This window comes from Solanum pennellii, chromosome 4 (genome assembly GCF_001406875.1).
Source record: "Solanum pennellii chromosome 4, SPENNV200".
NCBI lineage: Eukaryota > Viridiplantae > Streptophyta > Magnoliopsida > Solanales > Solanaceae > Solanum > Solanum pennellii.
Window position 1 is genome coordinate 58666454 of NC_028640.1, and position 13653 is coordinate 58680106.

At 34.3% G+C, this 13653-nt stretch overlaps 1 pseudogene; it reads left to right on the top strand.

Annotated features, from left to right (window-relative positions):
* Positions 1-4424: 4424 nt before the first annotated feature.
* Positions 4425-7515, top strand: LOC107015667 (annotated as a pseudogene).
* The last annotated feature ends 6138 nt before the right edge of the window (positions 7516-13653 follow it).

Here is a 13653-nt window from a genome sequence, read left to right on the forward strand (position 1 = left end):
TTGGATAAGAATGTATCTATTTATTATGATACTTAATATGGTGACTTTTGGAGTGATTTCTCACTTTATAAATAGGATTGTTCATTCACTATTGTATGATATACAGATGAGACTTACATACACTTGAATAAGAAGAAAATTCCCCTTATTCTATCTACTTCTCTTGTCTTCTTCTCTTTATGATTATATTCTTATGAGCTTGATTTTATAACACGTTATCAGCACGAGTCTCTATCTAATTAAGAGTGATTTCTTGTTTTTCTTTAGCTCATATTTTGGTTGATCTCGTTATGAAGATCAAAGTATTATATGCATAAAATCAGGTATGTATTTTCTAAAATAAAATAAAATAGTGTTCAGTCACTAACAATTATCAGGAACCAAAGACATATACTACTATTGGTTCAATATGACATGCTATACAAAACTTCTTCAATGGAAGAAGGTATAAAATTTTAATAGCACGAGTTTGAATATTATTTTGATTGTTTTGAAAGACTCAAAGAATAAATCATGTTGTACTTCAATTTATTATACCGTTGGTTAAGGGTAAGACGATGGATTCAAGTTTCATCGCACCAAAAGGGTAAGACATCAGGTTAAAGTCCGGATGCACCATAATGAAAAATATTTGAGGATAAGACGACATATTCAAATTCTATTGCACCAAAAGTGTAAGACATCAATTTGAGTTTTGATGCACCGTGATTGAGTTCAAGTCCCATAGAATTATGGTGTAACACGCCTTATATGGGTAAGACATTGAGTTTGAGCCAATGCACCATAGCGATGATAAAATGATGATTAGGAAAAATAATATATTTTTGATGAAATGTCTTGAAATTCATCATATTGAATTTGCTCCATTCCTTGAAAAGAATGTGGTAGCAACATGTGATAACTCTGAAATCCGCCTGTTGACTTGCTCCATTCAAACATATGAATGAGGTAGCAGTGAATGATTAGTCTGAAAGATGACAAATAATTAATGATATGAATAAGGGCGTGGAGTGACAGAATTATAATAGTCATCATTGTGGTAATGATAAAAGGAAGAACACTATGAGTTTTTCAAATAGTCCTTCAAATTGTGAAGGCAATGTTTATTATCAAAAATGGTATGAAAGGTCATTAGACTTGTGAATGTTGTCAACCCAATAATTTGACAAGTTTATAAATCCTCTATCATGATACAAGAAGATAAAGCGATGTTGAGGTGTGTCATGAAAATATGATGAATTTTAAAGCCATGACAATGTGCTTATAATGCAAATTTATGAATTACATATAAATAATTAGTCCATTTCTTGAAGAGAATGTGACTTGTGACGAGTATCGTGAATGCTTGACCATTCTATAAGAGAATGGATACAGATGTGATAAAATCATTATGGGTTGGATATATGCCACAACTCACCTCTATGGAAGGTTTGAAAAAAAAATGATGTATGTCACTTCTCATCTCTACGGGAGATTTGAGAGGAAATAAATTTTATTTGGCAGAAATGGCTAATTGTATTGTGCGTTTTATACGTCACTATGGTATGTTTATTGTGAACTACCGAAAGAACAAAAGAAAGAAATAGTTCTTGCCTATAAGGGTTGTGGTCATTATTGTGTGAAAATACAAATTTGTCATTGATGGTGTACCTATGGTACAACAAAGTAAAGCAAGAAAGACGTCTTGCTCGTAATGATTTTGACCATGACAATAATAATATAATTTCCTCCTTGAAGGAGATGCTCACCATAGGGATGGTTTCATGTAATATGTGATAGTACACAAAATTAATTGCAAGCTCTAACGAGTTGTGCTATTATCAGAGGAATAATATTGGGGTTGTAGTAAGTCTCAAAAGAAACTTTTTAAGTTTCGGATGAATTGAAAATAAATATTGAGACTATAAATTACTACAACCGAAGAGGGTTTTATAAATGTTTATGTAAAAGATTACCCCACTTTTCCTCTTGTTTGTTCCATACAAACATGTTCATGCTGATGAAATCAGATGTAAAAGTAAATTATAAGTGTACTAAAATAAAGATCAGTTGGCATGACTGGTTGACCATTCCGATTAAATGTGATGCAAACGTGATTGAGAATTCAGGTGATTTATATGATGAAGAAATAAAGATTCTTCAATAATTCTCTTGTGTTGCTTGTTCTCTTGGTAAAATGATCATTGTACCAGCTAAGGTTGGGATTGTAATCCCCTAAAATTTTTGGAACATATAAAAGGGTGAATATGGGCCCGTTCACCTGTCATGTGGATCATTTGCAACTATATGATTGATGCATCTATGCGATGGTCACATGTATTTTGTTGTCAACTTACAAATTGGTTTTTGTAAGGTTGTTTGCTCGAATTGTTAAAATTAAGAGCACAGTTCCAAACTATGAAATTATATTGATAATGCTGGTTGATTTAGCAGAAATTGTATGCCTCCAATTATAGCTAAATCATGGTTATGAGAACAAAACTCCCAAATAAGATTTGGTATGAGATAATTTTATTTAACATGTAGCAACACATGTATGCATCAAACCAACAAGGTTTCCCCATTAAAATTGGTTCAGGGTCAGGAACCATATAATTTTCATCTAAAATGTTGAATGTGCGGTTATGATTTTAATTGCTCCACCCCGCACAAAGATGAACTTCCAAATAAGATTGGAATGATGTTAGATTTTCTAACATTAGGGGGAGAGATGATTGACAGCTGAAAATTTTGTGTGAGGTTAATTATGAATTATCTAGATCCTCGTTAAATAAATATGTGAACTTAAAGTTCAAGGGATAATTCAGTTGCATAATGTTGCAAATCAGTTGCCAGATGAATGCACTGACCCTATGATATAATTCAGCTGCAAATGCTCCAATGTGAAGTCCTTGAAGGACAGAGTCTATGATACGCCGGAAGCGTAATAGACCAATCGATTCCAAATATAAAATTCCTTGAAGAAGGAAGGAGCAAATGATCAATATGGTCATGATAATGAGGCAAGTGCTATAAAAGAGCACATTGACATAACACTTCATAAAATCTTGAAAAACGGTTCAGGTACCTGAAATAATGAAAAATGAAGAGATCTCGATAAGTTACTAACAATATTTGACCAGATATTTGTTTTGCTGTAAATTTACTGGCAAGATTCAGTTTCTCCCCGATAAAAGGACATTGAAATGGTGTTGAGCACATGATTGAATATCCTCGAAGGACCATAGTTATGAGTTTATTCTATTCCGAGAAATCCAAGACAATATTGATTGGTTACGCAGATGCAGAATATTTATCTGATCCGCATAAAGCTCTATCTCAAGCACGCTATGTGTTTGCATGTGGAGGCACAATAATATCCTGTCAATCAATGAAGCAAATGTTGCTATGCAGAAATAAAAGTCTTTCATGAAGCAAGTCGAAAGTTTGCGTCTGGTTGAGATAAATAACACACCATATTCAAGAAATGTGTGGTTTTTCTTTGTAAAAGAATATACCAACCACAATGTACGAAGATTGGGGACATCATCACAAGAAATTAAGTGATGTTTTAATCAGGGGAGTATAATACGCGTTGCACTCTTTTTCCCTTGACAGAGGATTTTTTCCACTGGGTTTTCCTGGCAAGGTTTTTAATGAGGCAACAAATAGTGCGTCAAAAGATATGTGTACTCTTTTTCCTTCACTAGAATTTTTTCCCACATGGTTTTTTCTAGTAAGGTTTTAACGAGGCACATTATATATGGACATCCAAGGGGGAGTGTTATAAATTCATTGAATGAGTGCATAGTCCATAAGGTTGGTACATGAACAACCATCCATATTCACTAGATTCATGAACCGTTTTGGATAAGAATGTATCTATTTATTATGATACTTAATATGGTGACTTTTGGAGTGATTTCTCACTTTATAAATATGATTGTTCATTCACTATTGTATGATATACAGATAAGACTTACATACACTTGAATAAGAAAAAAATTCCCCTTCTTCTATCTAGTTCTCTTGGCTTCTTTTCTTTATGATTATATTCTTATGAGCTTGATTTTATAACATTTAAAAATAATTTTACTTATCAAGGATAGTAATTTTTTCTTGAACACTATAAACTGAAAACTAATAATTATAGATTAAACTTTTTAGAATAGTTCTAAGTTATACTTCATTTTATTTTACAAAAAAAATCATCAATTTTGCGACAGAGATTCTCTATTAGTACTATTGCACATAGCGGTGGGCCCCCATTCAGCATGAAAGTGCCATGTGTATTTCCGCTTCCACAAAATTTCTCTATTTATACATTCCCATGGCTTTGCCAACAAAAATACAAGTGGAACTCTTAGCCTTAAAAGTGTCTTCTTCTCCATTTTTTTCAGTCACAAAACAAAAAAAAGTTTCAAAAGTTGTATTTGTGAGTAAAAATGCTTATTGAGAACTTTAAGGTTGAGAGTCCCAATGTTAAGTACACAGAGAGTGAGATTCGCTCTGTTTATGATTATCAAACAACTGAGTTGGTTCATGAGGAAAAAAATGAGACATTTCACTGGACTGTTAAGCCAAAAACTGTCAAATATGAATTCAAAACTATTGTTCATGTTCCAAAATTAGGGTGTGTTTTGAGTTTTTTTATTTTTACCAGATCCTTCATTTTTGCTAAAGATTGGAACTATATTCAAGATTTGAGAAATTAAACCATGGGTCTTTTCTGTTTTGTGATAATTTTTTGTGTAATTTGATTTCTGATAGGGTTATGCTTGTTGGATGGGTGGAAACAATGGTTCAGCCTTGACTGGAGGTGTTATTGCTAACAGAGAGTGAGTTTTTTTCTCTCTTTTTGCTCTGTAATTTCTGTATGTCTTTGTCATGAGTCTTGCATAAACAATGGGTGTTGTTGAAAATTGGCAGAGGAATTTCATGGGCTACCAAGGATGTGCAGCAAGCCAATTACTTTGGTTCTCTTACACAGGCCTCTACTATTCGAGTTGGGTCCTTCAATGGAGAGGAGATCTATGCTTCCTTTAAGAGCATACTTCCCATGTTAACCTTTATTTGTTTTGAAATGACACTTTCTGGTGTTGGTTGTCACTTTTATATACTCTGTTTCAATTTTGACTTAACGCGCTGCTTAAAGAAGCTAAAGAATGAATATTGTGATATGAAAGATGCAAAGTTGAAATTAGAAGTTAACATAAAAGAAAAAGAAATGTTTAACTTTAGAAGTTAACATAAAAAGAAAGAAATAGTTTTTGTAAACGGATAAAAGAAATATTGTTTTAGTCCTGTTTTGAATTGACACGGAGGGGTAAAGCATGAATCTTGTGCTAGAAAGACCTTTTTTAAAAAAAAAATATATACTCTAAAAAAGGGAAGTAAGACAAACAAATGAGACGAGGATTACATTTTTTCTGTTTGTTGATGTGTTTTTTTAATCAATTGATAATGAAATAGGTTAATCCATCCAGATGATGTAGTGTTTGGAGGATGTACATCAGCAACATGAATTTGGCAGATGACATGGCAAGAGCTAATGTTTTTGACATTGATCTTCAAAAGCAACTGAGGCCCTACATGGAATACATGGTCCCATTCCCTGGTATCTATGACCCTGATTTCATTGCTGCAAACCAAGGCTCACGTGCTAACAATGTCATCAAAGGAACCAAGAAAGAACAAGTTGATCAAATTATTGAGGATATTAGGTAAAACAGGGTTGTTTTATTATATCACAAAGTATATAACCTTTTGGTTGCTAATTATAGTGTTGTTTTTGGGTAAATTAGGGAGTTTATGGAGAACAACAAAGTGGACAAGGTGGTGGTCCTGTGGACTGCCAACACTGAAAGATACAGCAGTGTGGTTGTTGGCCTTAATGATACCATGGAAAACCTCTTTGCTTCTGTGGATAGAAATGAGGCCGAAATATCTCCTTCCACCTTGTATGCTATTGCTTGTATTCTTGAAAATGTACCCTTCATCAATGGAAGCCCACAAAATACTTTTGTCCCAGGTATGTTCCAGTTTCAAATTAAAAATCTTGCTTTGTTGTTGTTGTTGTTGTTGTTTCTTTGGGAAATCAGTTGTGTGTTTGTCTTATGTATTCATTGAAAATTTTTTAGGCCTCATTGATTTGTCCATCAAGAGGAACACTTTGATTGGTGGTGATGACTTTAAGAGTGGTCAAACCAAGATGAAGTCAGTGCTGGTTGATTTCCTTGTTGGAGCTGGTATTAAGTTATGGTTATTGCTGCTTCTAATTTCATACAGCTTTTAAACTAATAAAGCACATTTGATATGTAAAATATGGAATCTTGAAAGAGGAAAGTTGAGTGGTGGTGAAACTTGTGTTTTTTTACAGCCAACATCAATCGTGAGCTACAACCATTTGGGTAACAATGATGGAATGAATCTGTCTGCCCCTCAAACTTTCTGTTCAAAGGAGATCTCGAAAAGCAACGTTGTCGATGACATGGTTTCTAGTAATGCCATCCTTTATGAGCCTGGAGAGCACCCTGACCATGTTGTTGTGATTAAGTTAATTGATTACTAATTAAAAAATGTGCAAGGCACAATACTAGTTCTAACATTGGATTTATGGGATTCAGTATGTACCATATGTGGGAGATAGCAAGAGGGCAATGGATGAGTACACATCAGAGATTTTCATGGGTGGAAGGAACACCATTGTATTGCACAATACCTGTGAGGATTCTCGTTTGGCTGCTCCAATTATCTTGGATTTAGTCCTCCTGGCTGAACTCAGCACCCGCATTCAGCTTAAAGCTGAAGGAGAGGTCTGTTTCTTTATCCCTGACTTTTTATACATTTACAAATTACCAGTTGATTTGTCTGAATTACATGAACCATGTCTGATTTTCAGGGTAAGTTCCACTCCTTCCATCCCGTCGCGACCATCCTCACTTATCTTACCAAGGCTCCTCTGGTAAATTCTCTTGAAGTTTCATTTTTCATTTTGTAAAAATAGCAGCAAAACATATGTTCCTTGAACAGTTAATTGGTTAGGCAATACCATAAAAATAACATAAAAATAACACTACAGTTAATTGGTTAGACTAAGATGAACAGTTTTTTATGTTTGTGTTTGTGAATTGGTAAACAGGTACCACCAGGTACACCAGTGGTGAATGCCCTTTCAAAGCAGAGGGCAATGCTTGAGAACATATTGATGGCTTGTGTTGGACTGGCACCAGAGAACAACATGATCTTGGAATACAAATGAAAATCTCATAAGAAGTGAAAGGACTCAAGAAGTTGTGTAGCAGAAGAACCATGTTGTCTTTCTTTACTTTTATTTTTGTAATCTTTTCTTATCATTAGTACTACGGTAAGTAGCTAAATCTCAACCAACTCTTGGAGGTATAGCTGTTGTTTGATGATGGGCTAAGTTGAACATCATTATGATTTCTTTGTTGTCTTTTTGTATTAGCCCTTCATTTTCAAGATGTATTATCAGTGTTGTCTTAGCTCTTTAGAGCCAGCAACGCCTTTCTCTACCTTTCTCTACCGGAAATACAACATATAGTCTTTCTCTAGTTTTCCTCTCTTTTTAATATTTGCTTCCTTTTCATCTGTCTCTATGATTTAAGTTGTAACAGTCAAACAGTATAAAGGATATTATTAGGTAGATAGAAAAAGGAGTGGGACAAAGAAAGAGAGGGTATGCACAAAAGATGAGAAAGAAAAGCTGAAGAGAGAGAAAGTATTGCTAGCATATCCAGAAACAATTCTCTTATTAGGTATGCTATACATTGTTCGCTATCTTGTTTGAGAGAGGTAATGTTGTTGTATTTACTACAGCTCTTTCTTATCAAATTTCTATCATTACATAAATACACAGGACTAAAGAGACAACTAATAAATATGGCTTATGCTGCCATAACATCTTTCATGAAAACACTTGAGGAGATGACAAAGAACTAATAATGGAAGTGCTCCATGGAAAACTTGATTCTTTGAGAACACTTGTTGAAGAAACTTGATTCATGTAAAGGTATCAATGAATGAAAGCTTTGAAATGGCTGCAGAGAAATGCTTGAAAGATCTCATTGCTAGAAGCTTAGTTTTTGTCCATACATACACATCCCGTGGCAAAATCAAGAGCTGTAGAATTCATGATATGGTCTATGGACTGAGATGAAGCTCAAACTACAAACTTCTTGAACATTATCACAGAGAGCAATGTTCAGTACTATCAAGGTTCACAGTCCCTCTTCCTTTTCCCTAGCTTCACATCGACGTCGAATCCAATCTAGCTGGACGGATTATCAATCAGTCATTGATGATGCTACAGGTTATAAAGTGCATTCTATTAGTTATAGTATTTCCTATGACAAAAGGCTTAACTTTTCATGTTTTAAGCTACTAAGGGTATTAGATATAATTTCAGTGCGACAATTACGTTATAAGTCAAATGGTATAGAAGGCTTATTCTGCTTGAGATATCTAGCTTTCTTCGTGGCTGAACATGCATATATTCTAGCCATTGCTAAATCTACAGAGTTTAATAGTTCAGCTTTATCAGCAAAAATTAATACCTCTCTATTTGCCAAAAAATATTTGGGGGTTTACAGAGTTGTGTCATCTCAAGATAAGCCTGATCGTCTTGGGTGATCCTCCATCTGAATACAAGTCTCTTGTTTTGGAACACCTGCACACCCTTTCAGGGTTGAATCCTGCAGGCTGCACACGCTGTACCAAAAAAGGCTTTTAGTGGCATTTAGTTTTCCTTTTAGCGCCAATACTTATTGCGATAAATTTTTTTTGTGGCATTTAATCTATTGCCATTGCATTAGGTGTCGCTAAAGCCTTTAGCGGCATCTATTTAGAGTGCCGGTAAAGACCAATAATACTGCCGCTAAAAGTAAATACTTCCAAGGGCATTTATTTAACGGCAATTACTGTTGCCAGTAAAATCGCCTTAAAAATCTAATATCCAACATATTTTATGGCTTGTTTTATTGCCGGAAAAGTTGCAATAGTCTTTATATTTAATCACACTTTCAAAGCATCAAATGTAAAACTCATAAGAAAATGATATTCTTCTTTTGCTAACTAATTTTGTTAGTAATCACCCAAGAGAACATTACAAAACTATAGTCTAGAAATAACTCATCTGGCTAGCTTGTGACAAGAAGCTGGAAGAAAACACAACTACAAATTGCTAAAGAACAAATCAGAAGATGCATTTTAGCACAATCCTCTTAACACCTAGACAGGGTCTCACGTTGTAGATATTTACTACTTCCACTTCTTGGGACTCTTGAGCACTTATTTGGCAAAATCTTTTCACTTTTTTGGGTTGCTTCTCATGGATCCTTTGATTTCTCTCAAAAATTCAATAAAGAACATTTTGAACATCTGGCAGTTTTTTATCTTTCTTGAGATGTGCTGATTATTGATTGGATGAATAATTCCCAATTCACTGCCATCATTAGAAATCCAACGTCATTGATCGCCGCGATTCACTACAACCATATCACCATGGGAATCAGTTCAATCATTACACAAATTATGTATAAGTATCAGATTTCAACACGCTAGCACAAATCAATCTTGTATCGAATTCTAGACAATACAAGGTAAAAGAGATCAAATAGTAGATAGTAAATTGAGATTTTTAAGCTAAACCATTGATAGTATGACAAAGGTTAAAATAATCACACACATTTGATAAGAATCAAGATAAATTCCAACAAACTCCATTGTGACTATTTGAGAATAGGGCATCAAGGTTGCCACTCATCATAATCAAATACTAAAATCAAGAGGGTCGCAAAGAAGAAAAGATCGTACGAAGTTATCGATAACATACATCAGTACTAAAGCAAAGCAGAGAGTGATAGTGAGGCACTTACATATAGTTCCACATACAAGGCTATCTGTATTATTGATCAAGAAGTTGTGTAGCAGAAGAACCATGTTGTCTTTCTTTACTTTTATTTTTGTAATCTTTTCTTATCATTAGTACTACGGTAAGTAGCTAAATCTCAACCAACTCTTGGAGGTATAGCTGTTGTTTGATGATGGGCTAAGTTGAACATCATTATGATTTCTTTGTTGTCTTTTTGTATTAGCCCTTCATTTTCAAGATGTATTATCAGTGTTGTCTTAGCTCTTTAGAGCCAGCAACGCCTTTCTCTACCTTTCTCTACCGGAAATACAACATATAGTCTTTCTCTAGTTTTCCTCTCTTTTTAATATTTGCTTCCTTTTCATCTGTCTCTATGATTTAAGTTGTAACAGTCAAACAGTATAAAGGATATTATTAGGTAGATAGAAAAAGGAGTGGGACAAAGAAAGAGAGGGTATGCACAAAAGATGAGAAAGAAAAGCTGAAGAGAGAGAAAGTATTGCTAGCATATCCAGAAACAATTCTCTTATTAGGTATGCTATACATTGTTCGCTATCTTGTTTGAGAGAGGTAATGTTGTTGTATTTACTACAGCTCTTTCTTATCAAATTTCTATCATTACATAAATACACAGGACTAAAGAGACAACTAATAAATATGGCTTATGCTGCCATAACATCTTTCATGAAAACACTTGAGGAGATGACAAAGAACTAATAATGGAAGTGCTCCATGGAAAACTTGATTCTTTGAGAACACTTGTTGAAGAAACTTGATTCATGTAAAGGTATCAATGAATGAAAGCTTTGAAATGGCTGCAGAGAAATGCTTGAAAGATCTCATTGCTAGAAGCTTAGTTTTTGTCCATACATACACATCCCGTGGCAAAATCAAGAGCTGTAGAATTCATGATATGGTCTATGGACTGAGATGAAGCTCAAACTACAAACTTCTTGAACATTATCACAGAGAGCAATGTTCAGTACTATCAAGGTTCACAGTCCCTCTTCCTTTTCCCTAGCTTCACATCGACGTCGAATCCAATCTAGCTGGACGGATTATCAATCAGTCATTGATGATGCTACAGGTTATAAAGTGCATTCTATTAGTTATAGTATTTCCTATGACAAAAGGCTTAACTTTTCATGTTTTAAGCTACTAAGGGTATTAGATATAATTTCAGTGCGACAATTACGTTATAAGTCAAATGGTATAGAAGGCTTATTCTGCTTGAGATATCTAGCTTTCTTCGTGGCTGAACATGCATATATTCTAGCCATTGCTAAATCTACAGAGTTTAATAGTTCAGCTTTATCAGCAAAAATTAATACCTCTCTATTTACCAAAAAATATTTGGGGGTTTACAGAGTTGTGTCATCTCAAGATAAGCCTGATCGTCTTGGGTGATCCTCCATCTGAATACAAGTCTCTTGTTTTGGAACACCTGCACACCCTTTCAGGGTTGAATCCTGCAGGCTGCACACGCTGTACCAAAAGAGGCTTTTAGTGGCATTTAGTTTTCCTTTTAGCGGCAATACTTATTGCGACAAATTTTTTTAGTGGCATTTAATCTATTGCCATTGCATTAGGTGTCGCTAAAGCCTTTAGCGGCATCTATTTAGAGTGCCGGTAAAGACCAATAATATTGCCGCTAAAAGTAAATACTTCCAAGGGCATTTATTTAACGGCAATTACTGTTGCCAGTAAAATCGCCTTAAAAATCTAATATCCAACATATTTTATGGCTTGTGTTATTGCCGGAAAAGTTGCAATAGTCTTTATATTTAATCACACTTTCAAAGCATCAAATGTAAAACTCATAAGAAAATGATATTCTTCTTTTGCTAACTAATTTTGTTAGTAATCACCCAAGAGAACATTACAAAACTATAGTCTAGAAATAACTCATCTGGCTAGCTTGTGACAAGAAGCTGGAAGAAAACACAACTACAAATTGCTAAAGAACAAATCAGAAGATGCATTTTAGCACAATCCTCTTAACACCTAGACAGGGTCTCACGTTGTAGATATTTACTACTTCCACTTCTTGGGACTCTTGAGCACTTATTTGGCAAAATCTTTTCACTTTTTTGGGTTGCTTCTCATGGATCCTTTGATTTCTCTCAAAAATTCAATAAAGAACATTTTGAACATCTGGCAGTTTTTTATCTTTCTTGAGATGTGCTGATTATTGATTGGATGAATAATTCCCAATTCACTGCCATCATTAGAAATCCAACGTCATTGATCGCCGCGATTCACTACAACCATATCACCATGGGAATCAGTTCAATCATTACACAAATTATGTATAAGTATCAGATTTCAACACGCTAGCACAAATCAATCTTGTATCGAATTCTAGACAATACAAGGTAAAAGAGATCAAATAGTAGATAGTAAATTGAGATTTTTAAGCTAAACCATTGATAGTATGACAAAGGTTAAAATAATCACACACATTTGATAAGAATCAAGATAAATTCCAACAAACTCCATTGTGACTATTTGAGAATAGGGCATCAAGGTTGCCACTCATCATAATCAAATACTAAAATCAAGAGGGTCGCAAAGAAGAAAAGATCGTACGAAGTTATCGATAACATACATCAGTACTAAAGCAAAGCAGAGAGTGATAGTGAGGCACTTACATATAGTTCCACATACAAGGCTATCTGTATTATTGAAAAATCAAATTTCAGTAGTTAAACGAAAAGCTTGTTTCTACAAATTTACTTGTTAGTTTTTTTTTTAAAACCTTTGGGTACTTAAAATCTTTGAATTATAAGTTAAATAAACAAAACACAATCAGGTAAAGTTGAGAGCTTATGCAAATGAGCTATGAATAGAAATCACGATTTACAACTTACTAAGAGGAGCTGACAAAAAAATTAAGAGGACCATGTTATCTCATGTATTCAAATTAGCAAACCAGAAGAAATAAAAGATGAAAAGAAAAATACAAAGATCTATCCGAGTCCACAGAATTTACTGTGTGTCCTTAAGAAATTTAATCCCCTCAAGTACCCGAGGTTATAGATTAATTCCTCACAAGATAAAACGGATTAACCATTAAAAAGTAGCGGTACCTCAAACTTCAATAATTTCAACGAACTCAAAATGACAGCAACGAATCAAACATACAGACACGATTGATCGATTTTGTTTTGTAAGAAATGTATGCAAAAGAAGGGAAGAATTCAATGCTGAAAAATGAGGGGCAACCTCTCTATTTATAGACAACAAAGGGTAAATGTCACAACACGGAAATGTCACAACACTTTGGAAAATGCACAACCTTTTAAACGGTCACAACTTTTAGCAAGGACACAACCTTTCATAAAGGTCAAAACCCACAGGCAAAGTGACAACCCTTCAGGAGAGTTACAACCTTCATTTTCTGTTCACACCTTTAAAACCCAACAATCCCCACATGAATAGGGAATGCCTATTTTTTCTAAAAAAACACATGCATGAAAAAATGTGTGATTCGTAATAAGGGTTAATCGCATCTGAATAAGTACGTTTCCCTTTAAACTTTCCGTAGTGAACATATATCGGATATACTCGGTCAATCGGTAGATTTGATATCTTTGAACCATCGAGCTTTGGTGTACACCTAGACAACATAAGTCAAACAATCAACCCTTGAATTGTTTTTAGTTCTCATTGTTTTGTTAGTTTCAATTATGAACACATCTCGATTAATAAGTGCTTAGAAAACTAACCTTACCAAATTCTCCTTGAAGCGGCTTACATTTCATACTTAGATAGGTGATTTC